Source organism: Tyto alba, unplaced genomic scaffold (genome assembly GCF_018691265.1).
Source record: "Tyto alba isolate M040663 unplaced genomic scaffold, T.alba_DEE_v4.0 Super-Scaffold_2, whole genome shotgun sequence".
In the NCBI taxonomy this organism is placed as follows: domain Eukaryota; kingdom Metazoa; phylum Chordata; class Aves; order Strigiformes; family Tytonidae; genus Tyto; species Tyto alba.
In genome coordinates, this window is record NW_024881282.1 from 12,679,827 (window position 1) to 12,702,703 (window position 22,877).

General features: G+C 45.3%; 1 protein-coding gene across 1 annotated transcript in view; it reads right to left on the bottom strand.

The window, feature by feature from the left end:
* The window catches only part of MAML2 (mastermind like transcriptional coactivator 2), a 218,847-nt gene that overhangs the window by 152,875 nt on the left and 43,095 nt on the right, over positions 1 to 22,877 (bottom strand). The gene's annotated exons all lie outside the window — the stretch shown is intronic.

The following is a 22,877-nucleotide window of genomic DNA, read 5'->3' on the forward strand; positions in this document are numbered from 1 at the left end:
CCAACCTCAACCATTCTGTCACTGCGTGGCTCTATGAGGTGCCATGCACTGAGGATGTAAAACACCACTGAGGCTTTGAATATTGTCTCCTGCACTGGAAGTGCCACCACTGGGAGGGAGGGCTGGGAGTGTGCAAAGTGTCTAGGAGCCCTGTTCAAGAAACACACACACACACACACACAGAGCCGTTTGAGGTTTCTGGTTCCCTGTACTATCTTCCCTTCTCCTTCAGACAGCACAGGCTGCTGCCAGAGCTTGCCATCATGCTTTACATTAGGTTACTGGCTTCTGTGGTGTACCAGCAGTCATGTGTTGCTATTTAGCAGAGCGCACCACCAAAACAGTGAAAACGAGCTATTTTGGTTTGGTGTCTAAAAGACCAGAAGGAAGTTGTCATACACGGGATAACTGAATCCACAGGAAAACAAGCCACTTGGAAAATGAGCCGTTGGTCCATTTTACAGTGGGGCACACTATTTTTCTGCTGTGATGGTAGGGTTTTTGTATCTTTGAGGTTTACTGCACATGCACAGGATAGGTCAGACATGGCCAGCTTTCCACGCTGCCCCTCTCTCTCCTCCCTCTTCCCCAGAAAAGCCATCTGAATGGACACGTGACAATATCACACACTCAGAGGCAAATGTATTTACAATGCATTGGCATGGCTCAGTTCAGTCTATAATTACCACATTATGGCTTCAGCCAAGCCATTTCCCCAATAACGCTCAGATGTACCAATTACTTCTCCTCTAAAATGAAAATATATGAGAAACAGGTGACAAGCCCTGATTGTAGCAGAGGGAGCGAAAGAAAGTTTTGACTAATGAAAAAATGGCCCTGACAAGAATCATGTATCAGAACAGCATGGTGAAGGTGCCTTACAGTTGCTGCTGTCTGGCAGGTCTGATGCAGAAGATCACAGAGCTAGCTATCGCTTCAATATATTTAATACAGGCATCTGTATTGTTAACCAAAAAATCTTCTTGGCCACTGGAAACTGGAAGCATGTGTTTGCGGCTGCATTCCCATCTCACCAGCCCTGGCACCATGAACTCTGGCCAAGTTCTGCTCTACCAAGTGCCTCACTTTCCAGAGCAACCCCAAGCAGGAGGCCCCTTTGGAGGATCAGGTGTACACTGGAGTCCTTACCCCTTCCCCACCCTGTTTTTAATAAGGCTTTTTTGTATGATTGCTCCCTGGTTCTTGCTCTTTTTTCCAAGCAGGCACGCATGGAGTTGAGGATCTCCATGGTGTAGAGATGATTGTCCAGTGGGAGCTGCAGGGGTTCAGTTGCCTTCTCCCTGGGAACACTGACACAGAGGCAGGGATATAAGATGCAAATAGCATTCCCCTGGATGTCTGGAAATTGCATTTTTGACCAAAAAGCCTTTCCCAGTGATCACTGTATCAAAAGCTGGTAGGCAAGCAGTTTTGTCCAAAAATTCCTGACTGTATCATACCCCCTGGAAAATAGTCAGTGTCTTCCTCCATTTGAAATCATTCTGCATTCACAAGCAGCAGTACGGGAAATTTTATCAGGCTGACATACAGAATGCTCATATTGACACTAGTACTGCTGCCTGCAAACCACAGCACTGGAAAAACAGTAGTTACACACAACTTCATCAAAGGGCTTCAAGGATGCATTTGCTCTGTCTGGCATATACAACTGAAAGCTACTTAATTTTAATTTTGTGCTTTATGTACATAACATTCTGGCTAATGACAGTAAGGTGGAGTGAGGTAGCACTGGTGGGAAGGTTAGCAGACTTACACTAATCTGTAAAAGAATAAATTCTTAAAACCCATGTACAATAGTCATTGCCTCCCAGCAAATACATTTAAATGTGAAGACTTTTTCTGCTCTGACATCATTACTATCACGAATGATGCTGTAGCACTTTTACTAGTATGTGGGGAAGTGTTGTTCACATATGACTAATATACAGTTGTTAATCATTTACACGATTAACGTGTTAGTGCTTCCCCCCACACTGATTCAGTCACATTTGTCAACTTGCTTTTGTTTATTTTATTTTAAGCAGCTCTAGCGACAAGATGTGTGAAGCCTTGCTGTGGATTAGCAGTGCAGTTATTTGAAGGACTGAATCAGAAGTCCTCCATGAGCACTGCTGAAGGATTTCACTGAAGATGCTGGTGCAGAGCTCAGCCAATCAGCAGTGGTTTCTGGATGGATTTTGACATACTGCCTGTAGCCAGATAAGACCCAAGTCCCTCCTGAAGTCAATGGAAAATCCTGCATGGCCACAATTTCACCCAGTAAGATCCAAGAATGCCTGCTACTCTAGGATATTTATTTCAATGAAGGCCAAGCCACCCAGCTTTTGTTTTCTATTGAATTTAGTTATTATTTCCTAGGTTTCCCCACTATGTGGCTTTGGCTTCTGAGCCCATCTGCTACACTTCAGGGTATGCTCTCATTGTGATGTGTGGGCTCTTGGCTCATTAACGTGGTGTTATTGGAATATGGCAGCTAGAGCCTTCCTCCACTCTACCGATCAGACACTCCTTCCAGAAGGAGGTTTGCCCACAGCAGATTCAGCAGCCGAAGCAGTTATCTGCCATGGACTGTTAATAACTGTCGGGTTATAATTACCAAATCTCAATATTTACAGAAAACCAGCCTCTCCATTGTGCAGCTAATAGACCAATCCTGAATATACGAAATGCCAATTTGCTATGAATGAGGAGCTGCTTGCTAAAATTCAAAAGCAATTAAACCGTAAGCAGTAGCTGACATTTAATGATTATACTGTTTACCAAGGAGCCGCCACTTACTGGGCACAATTCTGGCAGTGAAGATGCTCTGTAGGACAAAAAGACCTGGGGAACCCTCCTCCCCAGCTACATTAGTGTATGCCATGGCTTGGGTGGGAGACTGGAAAACTTGAACCATTTTCAAACCTCTAGATATAAGGAAGAAATTTGTCACAATGAGGGTGGTGAAACACTGGCACAGGGTGTCTAGAGAGGTGGTAGTTGCTCCATCCCTGGAAACATTCAAGGCCAGGCTGGATGGGGCTCTGAGCAACCTGAGCTAGTGGAAGCTGTTCCTGCTCATGGCAGGGGTGCTGGACTAGATGACCTTTAAAGGTCCCTTCAACCCAAACCACTCTATGATTTGAGTTGCCTCAAACAGCTGGCTGGTAGCAGATCCCACTGCACCTTCTTTAGCTGCTCTGATGTGGGATCAGGTTCTGCACTGAACAGATGAGGTGGCTTCTCTGTTTTCTACTACTGAAGAGCAGGAAGGTACATTTAGTTCCCCCATCTTTGTTCCTTAGCTCAACTGGTCTAGTGTGTAAGTCCTTAAATGTGTTATTTGTCTTCTCTGCATGAGTGAGGGATCTGTCCCTCCACATCCAATATGTTTTTTCATATCAGTAATTATACTGCACACCTGAATAAACAGAAATAGGCAAATATTTTTTTATTATTATTATTACTCCTTAAACAGCCTTTTTTTGTTTTGATGTCCCAAAGCTGCTTTTTTTCTTCCTCAAAGAAGTTAAAAGTTCTATTCAATTTGGGTCAAACAAAAAATCTACATTCAACTTCAACTGAAACATTTTTCAATTGAAAGATTTTTCTTTCTTACTGTTCTTTATTATTACAAAGCTGAGACAAATTTCAAAACAAAACTTTGTTTCCTAGTAAAAAAAAAAAAACACTTCAGTTACTTTGAAAATGTCAAGATATGCCTGCTTTGCCATCACCAAAACCATCTGCTAAATTTCACAAGTATTGGTAAAAAGTTTTGGTTGACCCCAAACTGTTCTTTTTTTGCAGCAAGGAATTTCATCCCAGCCTCCAGGAAGCAGCCTTTATCCACATTATCACAGAGCACCCTGAAAATCATGCCTGCAAGGCTTTCCCTAATACATGTATATAATGAGAGGGTCACCTGTAGAAACTTTACAGCGGATTAAATGCAGCAGAGAAAGTCTGACTGGTTTTCACGGCAGATCTGTGGATATTGTGCTTAATTCAAGGACCAAGACCTGCACAAGAGACTGTGCAGGGTGGAACCCAGACTCACCCAGCAGCCAAGCCATGCCGGCTGCACCCCTACGGAGGAGGAAACCTGGCAGAGGCTGCCTTGGTGTGCTCAGCCCTCCTCCAAACGCCTGGCCCCGGGGGACAGAGGGCAGCCGGTATCTATACATGGGGCATATCCTGGTTATCATTTCTAGACTTCAGCCAGGTCCTGCATTTGACCTGGGAAGTGTAAATCCAGGACTGTGACCCTGAGCTTTAGGAAGCTTTTGCAACCCCTCTTTTCCATTTCTCCTGCTCCCATACGTCCTGCAGCCCAGTCCTGTGTCCCAGGAGTGCAGCCCAGCATCTGACCCTTTCTGACAAGGAGTGGTGCAAGGATAAGCTGTTCAAAACAGTTCCTGTGCCTACTCTAAATTTTTGGATAGGAAAAAAAATCAGTTTTTGCTAATATTCATTACAGCTAGGGATAAAGTTCTCTATCTCTGGGCACATTTGGTAACTATTTACTTAACTAAATGGTGAAAAAGAGAAGCCTCAATTCTCCAGAGTTGCCTCCCTCAGCTTGTTTATCACTGTGTTGCAATGGGTCTGTGGTTGTGAAATCTCAAGCTGAAAACTCAAAAGGAAATTTCTAGTGACAAGCTTTCCTTGAGGCTGTAAACAAATAGAATTCATTAGGAGGAAGGAAGAGAAGCAGAAAACATCAAAATTAGCACGTGCACACACGCGTGCATGCACACACACACATTTGCACACACACACACACACTGCTTTTTCAGAACTGTGATGAGTAAAAAAAAAAAAAAAAAATCCTTATGCTAGGCTTTTTTTTCCAAGGATAACCAGCTTGAGCTAATGTTCCCTGCAGTCGGTAGGAAGCCGAGCTTTCTCTTACTGCAACAGAAGTCAGATTGTATTTTTAGGCAGCCTGTTTCATCTGCCATGCCCTGAAAGTGCTTTACCCTTTCTACAGCTGCTTGTGCAAACTCCAAAACACAGCTCTCTAGGAGTTCTCAGGTGTTTGCTGATAGACAACATATTTGTTTAAAAGAAAAAGAATGAATAATGAATTAAAAAGAAGCCTCTGAACCAACTGCACTAATGGCTTTTTACCTGTAGCACCAAGAGGTTGTATATTCTGGCTTCGTGTTAAAAAGCGTGCTGATTAAACCATAATATTATGTTTTGATTTAGCCTACAGCCGAATGAATTACTGGCAGGAAACTCAGCTCATGAATTCAATCAAAAATCCTTTCATTTGTCACAGCCGCTTCCTGTCCGTCTTTTAAACATCTGCTTCTCTTGTTCGCGACAGAAAAAGTCTTTGTTAAAATAATAAGCATTCACCGATCCTTCCCTCGAATAAAGTGTGTGGTTTCTCAATGAAACATGCTTTCCTCCCCCCTTCAAGTTTATTTTACGTATCTTTAATAGCTTCCTCGTACTCCTCTCTTTCTTTCCGTTTTGAAATTCTGGAAAATCTCAAGCTGACAAAAGAAGGCAATTCCAAAGCGTGAGCTCGAGCTGCCCCCGTCCTTTCTGCCAACAGGACCCAGCGTTTGGGATGCTTTGCTGCAATCCCTGCCAAGAACCTCTCCAGCTCCTTAAATGGAAGCCACTTCCTCCCTGAAGAAGCCAAGAAGCCATTCAGCATCCCAGAGCAGAGGGGTTTCTCCAACATCCTCGCTCTCCTGTGCACGTGAAGCTGCAGCTGGGATGAGCAGAATCTCGTGGGAAGTGTCACTGGTCCTTCCTCATCAGCCCCAAGCACCACAGCTCCTCCCGCCCAGACCGTCAGGCCAGGAGAGACACCAAGAGCAACCCCTTTCCTAATGTTCCATTTCCAGTCATTGCAACGACCGCTTGGTGGTATCTGGGATCGAGGCTATTTAGTCAGCTATTTGTGCAAGTGATGGATATCAGCTGTGTAGCCCCCTCCCCCTGTCCTTAAATGTCTCACAAATCCACAGTCAACACATTGGTGTTTATGTGCATGTTTGGCACTATCAGCAACTCTGCATTTCTTTACAAGCTTCTGCAGGGAAGAACACCAGTCTTCCAGTGAAATTTTAAATCCATACTTCAAAGTAAACCTCCTGCTCTGACAATTACTTCTTAATAATTAATTATCTACTTTCTGTAGTTGCTCTGAAAGCAGTCTGGTTGTTCACTTCTAAACTCTATTACCCATTGCCCAGCATCAAAATGCAGCTAACTCTGGGGTGAAGCCTAAAAGTTGTCCAACAAACCTTAATAGCATTCAGAAATCCACCAGTGCAGATGTTAGGCTGGAAAGTTTAAGGCTGGAGAAGAAGAAGCTCTATTAGAAAGAATCAGTAGTACCTCTGTGAGTCTGTCTGCAAGATTGCCAACACTGTGCCAACCCTCTGCCTCTTCCTAAAGCTATCTGAGGGAGGGTGACCCTGAGTGACTGAAGTGGTCAGTGTAGGGACAGACGGCTATCTTGTGAGAAGTGGAGTTGAAGTATTCTTCCTCATTCTGAGGAGCTGGAAGAAACAAGCCAGTCTAATTAGCACATTTTCATGGGTTTTTTTGCATCATGTGGACTTTCAAAATGTGAGACATTACTTGCAAGTGGCTGAAAGCTAATTTTGCATGTGAAATAGGCTGATGACAGACAGGAGCAGAAAATGAATAGGGATACTTGCATGATGCTTTTCCAGTGCTCAAATGACTATTCCTTTAATTTCTAATTTTCCATTGTATGTTGTTTGTTTTTTTTTTTAATTATTTTAGTGTAATTATTTTTGAAGTATAGATTACTTTTCTTGCAGGAGAACCTCACTTGTACTTCGATTCTTTACCACAATACGGCTTTACTTCATGATCCCAGTGTTGTATCTAAATAAAAGTGTTGTAAATTAGGGTTATCCCAGACTTCAGAATTCCTGCAGTGGGTCAGCCCAAAGGTCAGTCTTTCCCAGCGTCCCATATCCAGCTTGGGCTCACAACAGGTACTCAGGGAAGACAACAGAAATGGGGTAAACACATAGGAGTAAATAGTTTGTATTTTCCACCGACTGCTAGCTGTTTGTAGCCTAGGGATCTCCTGAGACAGAGCTGGGGTGTTTGCATTTCACGGCTGTCAATGGATTTTTCTTCCTGACATATGTTTAATTGCTTTTTACCTTGCAAATTTTTAGCCCATACAGCATCATGCAGCAATAAGTTCCACGGTTTAACTGTGACTGCTCCCACTGCCTGTCTGGAGCCTGGCACCACCTCATCATATTGAATGTCCCATACGTCTTGTATTGAAAGAAACAGCCCAAATTGCTTTTTGTCGATTTGCTGGAGGGCATTCATGGCTATCAGCACTTCTGTCTTATGCTCTCACTTATTCCTTTTGCCAACAAGGGAGTTCCAAACATCTAGAAATTGTCCTATACTTGGGTTATCCTTGTAACTTTGGTACCTTTTTATTTCTAATATACCCTTTCAGAGAAGGAAAGGCAGAACTAGTGAACTCATAGGGCTCTGTTTTTCCTCTTTCTTCCTAATGACTCCTGATGCTTGATTGGTTTTGCACTGCTATCAAGGAACAAGCTGCTGTTTTCACAGAGCTATTACAACTCCCAGATCTCATCCCTGAACAGACACAGCTAACTCACAGTTTATCAACTGGCATCTACAGTTAGGAGTTTTTCCCATGCATAACACTCCACATTTATCTAAATTAATCTCATCTGCTCTTTTATTGCCTCACTCCTAACTATACAGAGTGCCTTCTGCAAGTCTTTGCAGTCAACTTTCATTTTTATTACCCTTAATAGCTGACTATCAATAGCAAACATTGCCATCTCACTATACACCCTCTTTTCTAGATCGTGTGAGATAAGAGCTCCTGCTCTGAGCCATTTCTCCCCTAGTCCCAGATACAGTGACAAACTCATGCTTCTACTGGTAGAACTTGTTTAGCTTGTGGAAAGAGGTTTTTCATTACCGGTACGGCTTTGCCAGATGTGTCCACACTAGGAGTACTTTGCCAGATTAAGCTGATTGGTATTTTTGGACCAATACAAAAAACCTCTCTTATGGTTTACAAGCATCCCTTGGACACCGTATGAAACCTGGGGGAGGAGTGCATCCTTTCAAAAAAGTAACAGGGCAGTTTAAGTAGGGAGACATCAAGGCACTACGTAACTTTGGATATTTAACCTTGAAGTCTAAATCAGGAGGGTAGTTTCTACTAGTTGATGAGAAAAGAACTCCTCCAGGGCTATAAATTAAGGAAGAAAAAATGGAGCTGACAGCAAATGTAGGAGCATAATTTATTTCCTGTAAGCAGACAGTTGCTGTCAGAGCTTCTGCTGCACATCCCCACACAGCCACATTAAGATTTCTGTGATGGCCCATGCAACTGTAGTAGTGAATTTTAATAGGTACTTGGAGGGTTCCTGAAAACCAGTTACTTAAGATCTGCTATATCTTTCTGTTCCAGTTGACCCAAGCTGGGGCACTTCTCAAGCATCCTATTTTCTTCCCCTCTGCATTATTTAGCCTCTGAGAGGTGCAAGGCAGCTGACAGACTCCAAATGCATGCATATGGAAAATCCCAGACAGTATCAACTTGACTTTAAGCAAGAAACAGTAAGAGACAGGATGAAGCAAGATGGGAGCTGGTGTCGCTGCACATTCACCTGCCAAAATGCAACAAGAGGGCTTGCACTGGGGCTTCGCCTGCTGGATGCTGCTTGTGAGAAGATTGCAGTTCACCAGACAGTGTCAGGGGAGGAGGCTGATCACACAGTGATTTTGTGAGGTGAAGCATGAGCTGTCTGCATATGCCTCATACCCAGACACCTGTGACCTGGTGAGTTTGGAGCCTCCCACCCCTCCTTTTTTTTTTTTTCTTCCCTAAAAGGGCATTAAAATACAACTAGCAGGCAGCAGGTTTCAAGCAAACCAAAGTAAGCATGTTTCCATCCAGTGCAAATTAAACAGTGGAGCTTATTGCCATCAGCTGTTGCAGAGGCCAGAAGGTAAAACAGCAATTAGACAAACTTGTGTAGGGAAAGTCCACTGGAATTACTAAAACCAATGATACTGTCTCTGGCTGAGGAACTCCCAGCCCTATGATTGCATCGGCAAAAGGACTGTGCCATGTTCTTACGTTTTTCCTCCATTTTCCACTCCTCGCCAGAACTAGGACTAGATCCTGGATTTGACATACCCCTTTCAGACCCAGTATAGCTGTTCTTCAGCCATGTGTAAAAGTCTTGCATCTCATTTTAGAACTGTCTATGCCCTACTCCAAGAAACCTCTATTGCTTTTGATTTTGGAAGCTTGACAAATAGACTCAGATAAAATAAGCTCTACAAAATCTGATTTGTCTAATGCACAAGGTCCTAGATATATCAGTCATATCAACATTTCTCCTTCCATACTGTTCCTGTGCTGTGTATCACCTGATTGAGAAAGGCAATGCATTCCACCAGACTGAGCACTGTGCAACATGGGAGATTCAGAGCATGCAAGAGTCTGGCCTTTTGTACCATATGTGATTCTGTCAGCCTGGGGTTCAGAGGTGACTACTCAGACTAAAGAATTACCCTTCCTTGGCCTCTCTATTGAGTATCTGTTTTGCCTCACTAATTGTTAAATACCAGAAACCAATTTTGTTTTAAATTATCTTTAATATTGTGTATTTTAAAAAAGGCTATGAAGCTCCTACGCTTCAGGATCGCAGCTTGACACCCAATTCCCATCTGTCTCCTATTAACAAAACCAGCCTAGATAATCTACAGTCGCATGTGGAAAGAGATATGAAAAACTGATGAAGATGACAGTGTGCACTACCAAGCAGTCAACAGCATCTTAACAGTACTTGTCTGAGCAGGTGGCTAGTTTTAGGAATGACTGAATGAAGAGGAGATAAAATGAATGGATAGGGCCAATAAAGTGAAACTCCATTTAGCAAGGTGTAGAGGGTAACTTGCTTGAGTTCAAGTCCACTCCAAAACTCCATATCAGTATATAAGCCATCAATTATCAATTATCCCAAGCACAAATATAGGATGGACAATGAGTGCATTGAGAGCAACACTGCGGAGAAGGATTTAGGGAGGTATTAGTGGATAGAAAACTGACTATGAGCCAGCAATGCGTGCTCGCAGCTCAGAAAGCCAACCGCATCCTGGGCTGCATCAAGAGCAGTGTGGCCAGCAGGTCGAGGGAGGGGATTCTCCCCCTCTACTCTGCTCTTGTGAGACCCCACCTGAAGTGCTGTGTCCAGCTCTGGGGTCCCCAACATAAGAAGGACATGGACCTGCTTGGGCGGGTCCAGAGGAGGCCACGAAGATGATCAGAAGGATGGAGAACCTCCCCTGTGAGGCCAGGCTGAGAGAGTTGGGGTTATTCAGCCTGGAGAAGAGAAGGCTCCAGGGAGACCTTATAGTGGCCTTCCAGTACTTAAAGGGAGCTACAGGAAAGATGGGGAGGGACTCTTTATCAGGGGGTGTAGTGACAGATGAGGAGTAACGGTTTTAAACTGGCAGAGGGTAGATTTTGATTAGATACAAGGAAGAAATTCTCTACTGTGAGGGTGGTGAGGCGCTGGCCCAGGTTGCCCAGAGCAGCTGTGGCTGCCCCTCCCTGGAAGGGTTCAAGGCCAGGTTGGACGGGGCTGGGAGCAACCTGGTCTGGGGGAAGGTGTCCCTGCCCATGGCAGGGGGGTTGGAACTAGATGATCTTTAAGGTCCCTTCTAACCCAAACCATTCTATGATTCTATGAATTATATGGGCAATCTTGGTCCCAGATGCTCATCCTAAGTCCCTGAATTAAAAGAGAGGACATGTGCCAGGAATAGTTTGGATGAGACAGGACACATGTACATGATGAAAGACAGGCTGGCCTACCATCTGCACTGCTGCCTTGCAAGTGTGCACTCTGGCAGGGACTTCAGGCGAGCTTTATCAATGGGGTGAATGTGAGCAGCTTCAGGGATTTCTTACAGATCCGAGCTTGTGTGGTCTGGGGACAGCAGATGCAGGTAGACTGGAGCACAATGGCTGGATCCTCCAGCAGTAATCCTGCAGGGTGGAGGCTTTGGGCTTGGACAACAGCCAGGGATGTGGTAGAAAAGCACTAGAGTCAAGGGGCTCAGTGACTTTCAACTCAGCCCATACTGCTCAAACACCCAGGTGGCCCGGTGCTGCCCCATTGACTTCAGGCCACCAGAGAAACCTTCTGCACCCCTAGGAGTGCTCCCACTGGCACATGTCCCCACACCCCAACACATCCCCTTGCCTACAGCCTGCAGAGCTTTGCAGTGCCCTTCCCTGGAAGCACCATACTACACTGACTGCCAAGAGGGAGGAAGATAAACCTGTACAGTAGAAGAAGAAAAGGCTGGATTTCTGATCCACAGCTGCCAGAAGAGATGGGACAGGCACAGAGAGGGAAACCATGAACAAAATCTGCTGCTGAAGTGCAGCACCTTGCAGTGTTTCCCATCAGGAACTGTGGAGCTCACTTTGCTGTTGCTAGGGCCCAGGGTGCCTGTTGCTGCTGTTGCTTCTATAAATAAAGTTTCTATTCCAGGATAAACTAAGCAAGCAGTGGTCGCTTTTTAGGGAAATCTCCCCTTCATCCTCTGAACACACAGAGAAACAAAGGATCTCCATATCCCCCTGCCATTCGGCCAGCCCAAAAGCAGTAAGCAAGGCTGCACGGTGGAAGGGAGCTGAGGAAGAGCTCCGTGGTGGCAGGCAGGGACTGTCCCTGGCTACATCCTGAGGCTGTCTGCAGAGCAAATGGGAGATTTCTGCAGACACACAGCTGGTTCCTCACGCCAGGAGGATCACACGCGATTTTTGTGTTCGAAGAATTCCACTGCGTATAATTATTCCTTTGATCATGTTAAAAGAGCAGCCACCGTGTGCTTGAATCATGGCTTTGCTGTGAATTACCAATTTGGACAGGGAAAGGAGGCTGTGAGAACAGCCGGTCCAAGGAATGGGCCCCTCTGACAAGTTCCTCTTTTATTCTTTTTTTTTTTTTTTTTTTAATTTGTACATATTTCAACCAAACTGTGCTGCTGTCAGGACAAGCAAATCATTCCAGGAACTGCTTTCATTATCGTTAGTAAAGTGGAAGTCCTGTGCAATGTTTGCTTTGGGCCCAGGCAGCTACCCAAAGACTGCACTTCAAAGGTCTCTCTTCGGCTCACATCACCATACCACCCTGCTTTCCTAGCCACAGTGTCCCCCAGCTCAGGACCTGCTTCTCCTTTCATTTTTCCACTCAGTTAAGGCTCACCAAACATCAGCAGGCTCAGTCATGTGCAAGTATCTTGCAGCAGAAAATGAAGTGTCTAAGGCAGCTGACTTTCATTACCTCACTGAGTTGCTAATCCAAGAGGACAGTTTGTAGCTAGCAAGTGGCAAGATTTGGGGTTTCTAGAAAAAAAAAAAAAAAAAAGCTGAAGTTTCCTGGAGGATGAAGAAAGCTCCCTTCCGGAGCACTGACTGATGTCCAAAGGACTCAGAGCCAACTGAAGGCCAAATGTTACTGAGCCCTATGTGGAATCTAGCCAAGAGTACCAAAGTCCCATCACCATCTCACACCATGGTCTATGCCAGGTAAACACTGAGACAGGAAGAGCTGAGCCTGGCTTTGGTGTGCCATGCTTCTTCCCACACCAAACCAGAGTATCCAGCTATGGGAAAGAAGAAGTCAGTGGCTCTGGCTCTCGGGGCTTGCTCGGTAACCTCACAGCAGGTGTTTGTACCACCAAGGCTTGCCTCTGACACACTGGCACTCGCTGCACACAGCCGCTGGAGAAGCGTAAACTAGAGACAAGAGAGCATTTCAGCTTGAGTATGCCCAAATGCTGAGATAGGCTGGATTTGACAAAGTATCACTGTCTCCATCAAGCTCTTTGGAGGGGTTCAGAGGCTGCCTTCACTTTTTGCTGCCTACTGACTCTGCTGCTGTGGGGTATGAATCTGCTTTGAACCCACATTTGAGCGGCTTTGCATCGCGAATGCTGGGGGGTCTCCCTGGGCTGATGGGTGCATGAGCTCTAAAGCCACTATGCTCTCTGATAGTCAGATCACTACAGACACTGCTCTGCTGCTGTGCCAGCTCCCAGCTTATACTGACTCCAATAATTAATTGCTTTTTCTATTTTTAAATATGAAAGGGTCTCTGTTTGGCTGTCAAGTGCAGTTATTGCAGGCATGAAAGAGCCAGTTTTCAGATGAAATTTATCCAGAGGTTGTTTAGGATTTGTAGAGTAGATCTAGGGGCTGCACTTCTGTCCCAAGCACAGTTCCTCCAGAGATTTGTGCAGATTTGTCAAGTGTCACACAATTCCAACCTCTCCTTCCTTGGAGCTTTAGGGCTGGGATGGAGTGCTGCAGCGCTGGGTACTGCCATGGCTGGGCTAGCCAGAGTTCTGCCCCACCACACTTGCTGGCCTTGAAAGGTGGATCCTTCCTGTCCATAAATCACATTTACTGGAAGGGGCAAAGTAGGTGCATTTCCTCTCTTTGTGCCAGACTCCACTTGAGGGTTGTGAAGGCACCACCCTCCTGATCTGGGAGATGTCCCAGCAGTGGGGAAGCAGCACAGGTCCCAGCTGGTGTCACAGCAATGCCTGCTCGTCTCTCCTGAAACAGGATCACAGCTGCCTCTAGGGACAGAGGTTTAAACTGTATTTTTTTCGAATAGTATGGAAATAAATGTAAGCCAGCAATATTGAAGTAATAGTAGCAGCAAGGCCAGGCTGCCAGTGTGACCTGGGGTGGCTGGAGGTGATGGGGATGTCCAGGGCAGCGCTGGAGCAAGGTAAGGCCTTCACAGTATCTCCCTCCCTGTTGCTGTTCACTGAAAGTGCTACTTGGGCAAATAGTTAAGGGTATTCGTGACCTATATGTTAAAACACTAGTGATCTTCACCTATTTTTTGATTTATCTTGACTTGCAAAGTTTGTTGACCACAGACTAGCAGGCTGTTTTCTCAGGCTACGTTGGCAACGCTGAGTTTCTCTGTCTGGATGAGCACTGACCTCGCTGCACTGCTGTACCGCAGCACACTGGCTATGGCCGCGGGGTACCACCTCCTCCCTCTGACCTGTGGGGTTGGTACAAGCCATGGTGCTTGCTGGGTTAGAAACCATCAGCTGATGGCTCAGGGATCTGAATCTGTTCAGGTCACAGAAAAGCCAGCCAGGACTTTTCATCAGGCTGTCACAGTGTGCCCCATTGTAGTGACAAAACCAGCTTCTGCTGGCAAGGTTTTGTAATGCTGGCCAGGTCTCACTGTGGACATTCATCTGACACCACCTTTCAGCTGGTATTCTCACCCAGCCGCTCGTTAGCTAAAATGCCTTTCTGGAAGCAGCTGCAAGTGGCTGTGCCTACACCAAGGAAAAGGCTGAGGTTAACTCAGGTTTCCTAATTCGTGTTAGCCAAACCTGACGGAAGGCTGACTCACTTTTGGTAAACAGCTGTGGTTGTTTAAGATACTACCACCCTGGGTGTTTGACTCTGTTGGAGTCACAGCCCTTGTAGCTGAACTGGCTGGAGGAAACAAGCAAACGTGCCCTGGGCGTCCTCGTTCGCTGCCTGGCATCTTAGCGCGAAGCAGTGTCCGTGCGTTCGTCTCAGCCCTGGGCTGCTGGGGTGCCTGTGGCTCGGGTATGTGCTGCTTTCTGGGAGGCTCGGGAGGAATAACCTAGCAGAAAAGGGGGGAGGATGGCGCTGCAGGGTGAATTCCTGGAACTCGACTTTCAGAGTGAGAGTGGTACTTGAGGGGCAACTCAGACCATTCAGATCTGACATTTCTCCCTCCACTCAGCCTAGAATTAGCAGGGAAGGCAGAAAATAGAGTCAGTCGAGTTGTCAGGAAGTCACAGGGTCATCCATGGTCAGCACAGGAACCCCCATTTATGTGTGTGGCATTTTGATTCCCCGGAGCACACTCAAGGGCTCACACCAACCAGAGCAGGCTCCAAGGCTCTCGCAAGGCTTTTGCAGTGTAACAGGGGAGAATTCCTCCTTCCTTTTTGGGAAACCTGGCAGCAGGGATAGGAAGCCAGACATGCCACAAAAGTAGCAATCAAATAGTTTTGTTAATCAGGGCTCACTTTGTAAGAGCTCCAGCAGGCTTCTGAATTTTGTGGATTATTTTGGAGGGCTGGTGTTGGTATTGTTCTGAAATCTGGAAAAAAACACCCAGCAAGTAAGATAGGTATATATATTTCTTAAGTTATGTGCAGTACAAGGGGTGTCTCCAGTGTGAGTGTGTGATACCTCATTTTATGCCCACCTGCACAAACCAGAAGGGGTTCCCACACCAGGCAGGGGAGACTTGGGGCCTCTCATTTTCTCTTTGCCTCACCCTGACTATTGAGATGAAGCAAGCATTGAGACAGCAGTCCTTGCATTTTTTCACTGAGCTGAATGCTTCCTTTCCAAGACACTCATGCACCAATTCATGCAGGAGCCAAAGCCAACAGTGTACTAATACCTGTGCAGCACTGCTGAGCAAAAGGTCAAAATCAGGCTCACTGTATTACTCATGCTCCCTGTCTGTGGAACTGAAGGTAGTCTTAAAGATTATGTTAGGGCTTTTGCAGATTTATGATATAATTCCAGGCTGTCTATGGGCTTTCCTCCCACCTTGTCTAGCTGCCTACAAATTATAATAAATTGGAAACACTGAATGCCTGAATATCCAATATCCAGGTTCCCTGACACAGTGATGGCTGATGTTTGGAGTCTCACTTCTCAAAGTGAGTAATGTCAATGTGTGTGACCGTGGCCTATTTATCACTGTGACAAAGACCCAGCTATAGTGCTTGGGGATAAGAATATATCAAACCCCAAAGGTTTAATCCTGGATGCATTTCTCCACTCTTATTCCATGATGTTACACTGTCATAAAATGGGAGAGTTGACGCTAGGGGCTAGAGACTGTGATTCCATTATTGATCTGCTCCTCCTTGTCCTCTCATTGGATTTTTTACTGGAAACATCACAAGAGTTTTGTGGGGTCTATGAGCTATGCATTTTATGAAACAATTTATGCACCATGCTCTGCTCTCAGCTGCACCACAGTAATTCTGGACTGATTCCATTTCTTATTCAGTCACAGGGCAGAGAAGTCACTGCAGTCTCTCAAATTTTGTTCTACCTTTAGGGCTGGAGCACGGTGTTTTTCACAAGTAAATAAGAGGGTTGCAGAAAAATATAAATGTCGACTCTGGCGGGAGAATTTAACCAACTAAACAAATTCCCAGCAACTGATCATTCTTGTAAGGTACCAGAGAGCAAAAAAAGTTGTGCTCCCGCACAAACAAGAGCTATATTTTCAAACATGATAGCTGCATCTTAAGTTAAAAGAAAGAAAAAGAAGAAACCAACAACCTCAGCGGCAGCACAAAACATCCTTTGTTGCCGGACGTGAGAAAAACACTACAGTTCTAAAAAAAGCCATAGGAAGGAAGTGGAAGAACCTCAGAGGCGAGTGGGAGTGCGAAAGGAATGTGGCTGCATTTTTCCCCCTCCCTTCATGTAAGCTTGCTGTTCGCAGGCAAAGGGAGAGCTGTTGGGGGACTTTTACTATTTGGGAACTTTGCTGTTCAGAAGTACAGTGCATTTTAAAGTAATTGATGCTTCCGTGTTCTCTTTCTGGACTATGTAGTTAAAAAACAAGCAACACCCCAAAGGACCAGTAGGTTTAGCATCCAAGTTTTGCTCTTGGTTCTACTTATGTAAGCTCAGACAGATCTCAGTTCTGATGATTACTTTAATTCTTGCATTGAGTTTTACCACCCTGCTGCCCCTACTCTTTGCATCCTCCTTGGTGCACCCACAACCAATAAAAAACAGGAGGGAGCAAGCACGGACAACTTCTGCACTGAAACATTCAGAGAAGCTCTGAATTATATTCCTTGTAGCTCCCAAACCATTGAGATTGCCAAAAATCAAGCAGAAGAAAACAGAAGAGTCATTTGAAAACAATGTCATGAAAAGGAAATCAATTTCGTATGCATTTCTGAGATTAATGACCAGAATAAGAGAAAGAACGCATGGACCGTAATCTTAGGAGGTCCTTATGTCACAGTATGGCAGAGACTTATGGGCAGAGTAACATGTACTATCTACTAACAATTACCTGCATCTTTAAAACATTTAACTGGACCACTGGGCCAGAGAGTAGCCTGATGGCCCTGAATAATTAATTACTTGCTAAACCACAGTCACTGCTGGCAGTATGTCTCCAAGAGGCACACATTTGTTGAGCAGTGTTACATGGGCCACGTTTGCTTAACCTGAGAAAATGCCTTATCATTTCAGCAAGAATTTGAATTCTCTGGAGAACCAGCAGTTTAGAAAGAAAATCAGAGTCTTTGAACTGAAACAGAAAAAAACAGAGACTGAAATAGTAAAGATCTCAATATACAAGGGATTTCTTTGTTTATTTGTTAGCGATGTTTGTCATCCCACTGCCTGGCTAAATCTTGCAGTAACTGTGAAATAGCCTAAACTTTGTCTTAGGGGAGAGTGATGTAAACTCTGAAAGGTTTCACCTTTCACATTCCCTGTTTGCAGCGGTGCAGTACGTTCACTCTCTTCTCAACAAGAAATAGAATTTATATTTAGCATTTATCTTCACTTACTCTCCATTATTAATGAGGTTTGCATGAGAACATACTTTCTGTTTTGTTCTAGAGCTTGTTTGCTCCTCTGCTGCCTGCAGCCACACTGTGCATCTCTGTACGCTGCTGCAGAGAGCAAAGGCAGTCAAGGAGCACAGGGAGGACAAGGAGTTGTAGCAACAATGCTCCTGACAAGCCAGGCTAGCCAAGGGTCTGTCTCCCCTTTCCCAGGAAGGTGAGAAGAGAAGCAATTTTGCTTCTTTATAAAAAATATGACAGAGCCCCCACATACCCTGTGGCTACTGTGGCTGCCATGTTTCTTGTTCCTAGTTGCTAGAGATTTGTCGTTATCTCACTGCTAATGTGGAGGAGCTTATCTCTGTGTCCAGCGCTTCCTGTGGGAAAGCATGGACCTGACTGCTGCCTCACATTTAGCAGAATGCCTTTTGCCAGTGGAAAACAGGTGGAAAACCATGTCCCACTAAAAGATTTCTCAGCCACCTCTGTGCAGCAGTGGGGAACGGGAACCTCATGTCTTTTCTCACCAGGGGCCTCCTCCCAAGCACTGAGACCAAGCAGGTCTCAGACCCAAAGATAGCTTGCTCCAAGCTTAAGTTTTTAAAGTTACTTGCATGAGGAACCATGAGAGCCCCTGCAAATTGGAAACAGACCATCTTTTACAGCTCCCTGATGAGGCAGAGTAAGGTAACACCTCCATTTTACACAGGGGACCAGCAGCCAAAGAGAGCTGAAGGATGTGCCAAAGCACATGTGGGAAGTCTGTGGCAGAGCAAAAGGAGCCATGACTTCCAAACCGGCAGGATAAGCCCTTTCCAACACAGGCCCTTCTTCCCGTCCTTCATAACAACAGCCTGACTTGGGCCCTTGGCTCTGGGTACTCTGCACTGACCCACTCTTCACCCAGACCCTTCTCCAGGGGTGGTCAGAGCTCTTGAGTTTTTGTGTGGACTTCTCAGTGCTGGTAGCCAACAGCAGCTCAGGGCATACCAGATGCCAGGGTGATGAGTGCCTTCCACACATACCGATAAGTCAGTTCCTGTGGTTCTGCTTTTCTGTTTACGCACGCAGAACCAGCCCTGACTCTTCTTCAGCTCCTTGTGCACTGAGACATCTGGAGCCCTGATGGCCAGGGAAAACCACGGGAGGATGGTCCCAGTGGAACGCGTGGTTACAGCACTGAGCTGTGTTTGAGGAGCAAGATGCCCAGTCCTGTCTTCATCTTCCTGGGTGATCCTGAATAAACCTCAATGGACCTGATCCCCAGCCCCTCTGTCTTCTCTGGTTGCCTTCAAAGTCTACCAGGTCAGGGATTCAGGATTCTTGAAGGCTATGAGACACAGTTATCATGACCACTGCATCTTATCATCAAGCTCAACAAGAGAACCAAACTGTCTGCAGAGAGACCAGTGGTCACTACACCCCTAAAGGAGAGTGACAGGCTTGATAACTACTGGGCATTTTTAGTGGACAACATGAATGCTGCCTTCAGTGTCCAGCTTGCTTGCTGTACGGGGGTAGCTCTTTCTCCCATCTTAGTTCTGCAGCTCTTCAAGGTAGGACCTGTCTCCTACAGCCTGCAGTACATCAAGGACTCCCTCCAGGGTGGGGGCCCACCATTCCTGCTGTAATACCGAGAGTCGTAACAGGACGCTGGCTCCGTGGTGGGAGGCAACACCCACACACGCAGGGAATGATGGTGGGAAAATTCCTCGGCGCTCCTCCCACGGCCCGTGTGCCCCAGCTCTGCCAGCAGCTATCCGCGGGGGGCCCTGGGCCGCCTGTACACCGCCTTCCCCACAGCCCCTCTGCTCCCACCGCTCCCTCCATCGCTCTGCGAGACCAGTACAACACGCTGGTGAGGACGCAGCTATGGTGGTATAGTGCTGCTCTACATCGCCTGCTCTTGTAGGCTTGACAGCAACCAGTCAGGACAAGACTGTTCCCAGAAATCATTCTGCGCTCACATTAATGAGATCACTTTTTATGAAACAGTGTGAAAAGTTAGATCAGATGTGGGAAACGCATTGCTATTTGTCAGTCATGGGATGACAACGCGAAGAGCTGCACGCACTCTTCCCCTTCGCTTTCCATCTCCACACTTGGGTGAACGGGGTGTTTTCCCTGTGCCTTCCACCATCACTAGAGTTTATGAACTCACTGACTGTCACTGTGCCTGTTTGGTGACTTCTAATACTAACAACAGCTTGAAATTGGCTGTTGCAAAGCTGATACTCAAGTTAGTACCAACCAATTCAGCTTTTGATTCCTGCTCAGCGGCGGTGAGCGAGGTGAAAGTGCTGTAACCCATTACCCAACCCCTGAGTCAGCCCAGGCCATTTTTTTTTTTTTTTGTTTGTTTTCTTTACAGCAATCTCTTGAGTGGTTGCAGAAATGCAAACAGAAAGTGCTCCTGACAGATTGAAAACAATTAGGAACATCTCAGAGTCACTGGAGCAGAGATTTTGTTATGATAATAAAGAATGTTTTTTGCTGGTGTATTATTTTAAAAGGAGAAAATTAAAAAGAAATATATCATGAAGGAGCTGACAGTGCTCAAAACCCACATCCTGTTGTTATCCATGGGCCTGGTACTATATACCGCTGGCAGCTGTGAGATGAACTTTCCCATTAGGCCCCTTCCAAGCCCTTAACCCTGACCCAAAGGGACCTTCTTTCCCTCTTTTAAAGGGAGAGAGAGTAATCAATCTCCCTGCTGATTCAGCTGCGGGCCTCTTATGTCCAAAGAATATTAGCACTGCAAAAAGAAGAAGGAAAAAAAAAGTGCAGATTGAGGGTTTTTTTAATGATGTGGATCGGTGATATTTATGGACTAAGGTTCCTATCCCTGGGACCCATTTGATGCAATCAAATTACTTTCATAAAGCATCAAAGACTCTGATTCTAAACTGAAAACCCTTGTTTGGTCTTAATTCCTTCCAGCATGCTTAGAACTAATAATTTCCAAGTCCAGATTAAAGTCACGGATACTACTACTCCTAGCTCTTGTAAACTTCCTCCTGCAGGACTGCCTTGCTTAAGAACCATAGACACTTTTCTCAGGCTTTTTAACAGCTACACACATGTCTTTTTAATTTCTTAAGACAAGGCTAGTTCCTTTCAAGATGTTCCACTGGCTCACTGCTATTACTGTCAAAACTTGCTTGCTCTCCCTCTTCTGCCTGTTCTTTCTCTGCTTACAGGCTTCTAGGAATATATTAAGCTGTATTTTAAAAAAACAGCAGCATTTCTTTCTTTTTAGCTGCCTTGTTTTACAAAAAAAAAAAAAGATAGAAGAGAGAACAATAGTGGAGAAAGACTCAGAAAGTAAAAAAGAAAGTAAAAGAGAATAAGAAAGAAGAAAGTGAAAGAGAGAAAAGAAAGAAGAAAGTAAGAGAGAAAAAGAAAGAGAAGGATGAAAAGAGAAAAAAAGAAAGGACAAAAGGAAGAAAGAGTCTCACCACACTTAACCCTAAAGCTCAAATCTTTTCAATCTTTGTAAAAAGCTAACAGTGCCTCATTTAGAGGCAGAAGTAAAAAGTTCACCAGAAATGCCCCCATCTGGAAACATTTACTGGCTTACTGTATCTCTGTCTTTTGCCATGTTTCTGTGAAGTCACATTTACAAGCTAAGCCAGCCTTTCTGCTCAGATAGTCAGGATACAGAGGCAAAATAAACTTTAGCCCAGAGCCTTGAGGATACTTGTAGTGCCTTGTAATATGCCACTGTCACAAAAATCTTGTTAGCACAGCACTGTCTGTAAGACACGCTCCGAAAGAAGAGAACACAGCCATTTTGGGAGATCTCGTACCCAGCCAAAGGTTTATGTCTGGTCCTGTATACCCAGAGTGATTCCTCTGAAGCTGCTGAGCACTGATTTTGATGGTCTTTGAGGGGGTACCTTAGCTTCCCTCCGTACAAGCTGGGGCAGGTTCAGGCAGGGAAGTTGGATGTAGATAAATGGGGGCAGCCATCTGGAGAGCTCTAGCCAAGGTGAGCAGCCTTGACAGGCCAGTGAAGGTCAGCAGGTTCGCACACCCCAGGCTTGCCACACAGGCAACTCAAGGACCACTCCAGGCTCCTTGGAGTCTCCACTCATGGCTCCTGTCCCCAGCATGGTCCTAGGGTAACTCACTTAACTTCGGCTGGTTTCACATGGTTTCCCACTGGCCTAACTGTGTCCAAGCCATCGTTTGGTTTTGCAGATTCAAGGAAACTCTCAGATCCTCTGTGTGCAACTGATGTCCATAGATGGGGTCCGCTTCTCCAATGAACGTGCTCTGAGAAGTAGGAGTAAAAGCCTGATGGGATATGTCTCTGGAGCTGAAGATGCTGAAGGCTCCAGCATTGATAATGCTTTTGCCATGGTCCTGGACACAGAAAACCAGAGGGAGATAAGAAGGGAGGATGCTACCATTTTGTACACTGAGAAGCCCTCCCTTCAGCTGAAAATAGCAAAGCTGCCTCCTCTTTAGCATTTCATAGATAGGTCTGGTGGGGGCAGAGGAAGTGTCTGGTGTTACCAGATCAGAAGTAAGCTACTAAATTCAACAGTCTGATTACATCCAAAATTAGTCCAGGTAATTCTTTGTTACTGTAACAGCAGAAGGATGAATAAATGCACTTTAAACACACTACATTTATGTTATTTCTAACTTTGGTATCTAACACAAAATATCCAGGTTGGAAAACTCTGACCTAAAGGTTTTCTCCATTTCATCTGTGAATGAACTCAGCAAAGGTTTTCCTGGCCTCAGTAGAAAGTGGTGAAATTTAACTCATTCATATGCCAAAACCACTTTAAGATCCTTGGTGATGAAGCATTGTGGAAGAGCTGAGTGCTCAGAAATTGTGACTCAGCCTTTCCTCTCTCCTGTCCCACCCCCAAAAATTACAATCAGAAATTGGCTCAAAAAGCACTAATTATTTTTTTTTTTTTTTAAACAGGTAGTAATGGAGGAGGAAAGTATTTTATTGGAATCCTAGGTTTGAAGTGACTGTGTTCATCTTACGAAGTTCTTCTATGCTCCTGAAAGGGACAACTCTGATTTCTTCTTCCTTTTGGTACAGATCTAGATGTCAGATATAGGATGTAAAGTAGGAGGAGCCATGGTAGCTCCAGTAACTGGGGAAGGGCTGTGCAGTCTGTGTGTCTCCTAAAGTACTCCCTCTCATGGCAATGCAACTTCACGACTTGTCTGTGGTT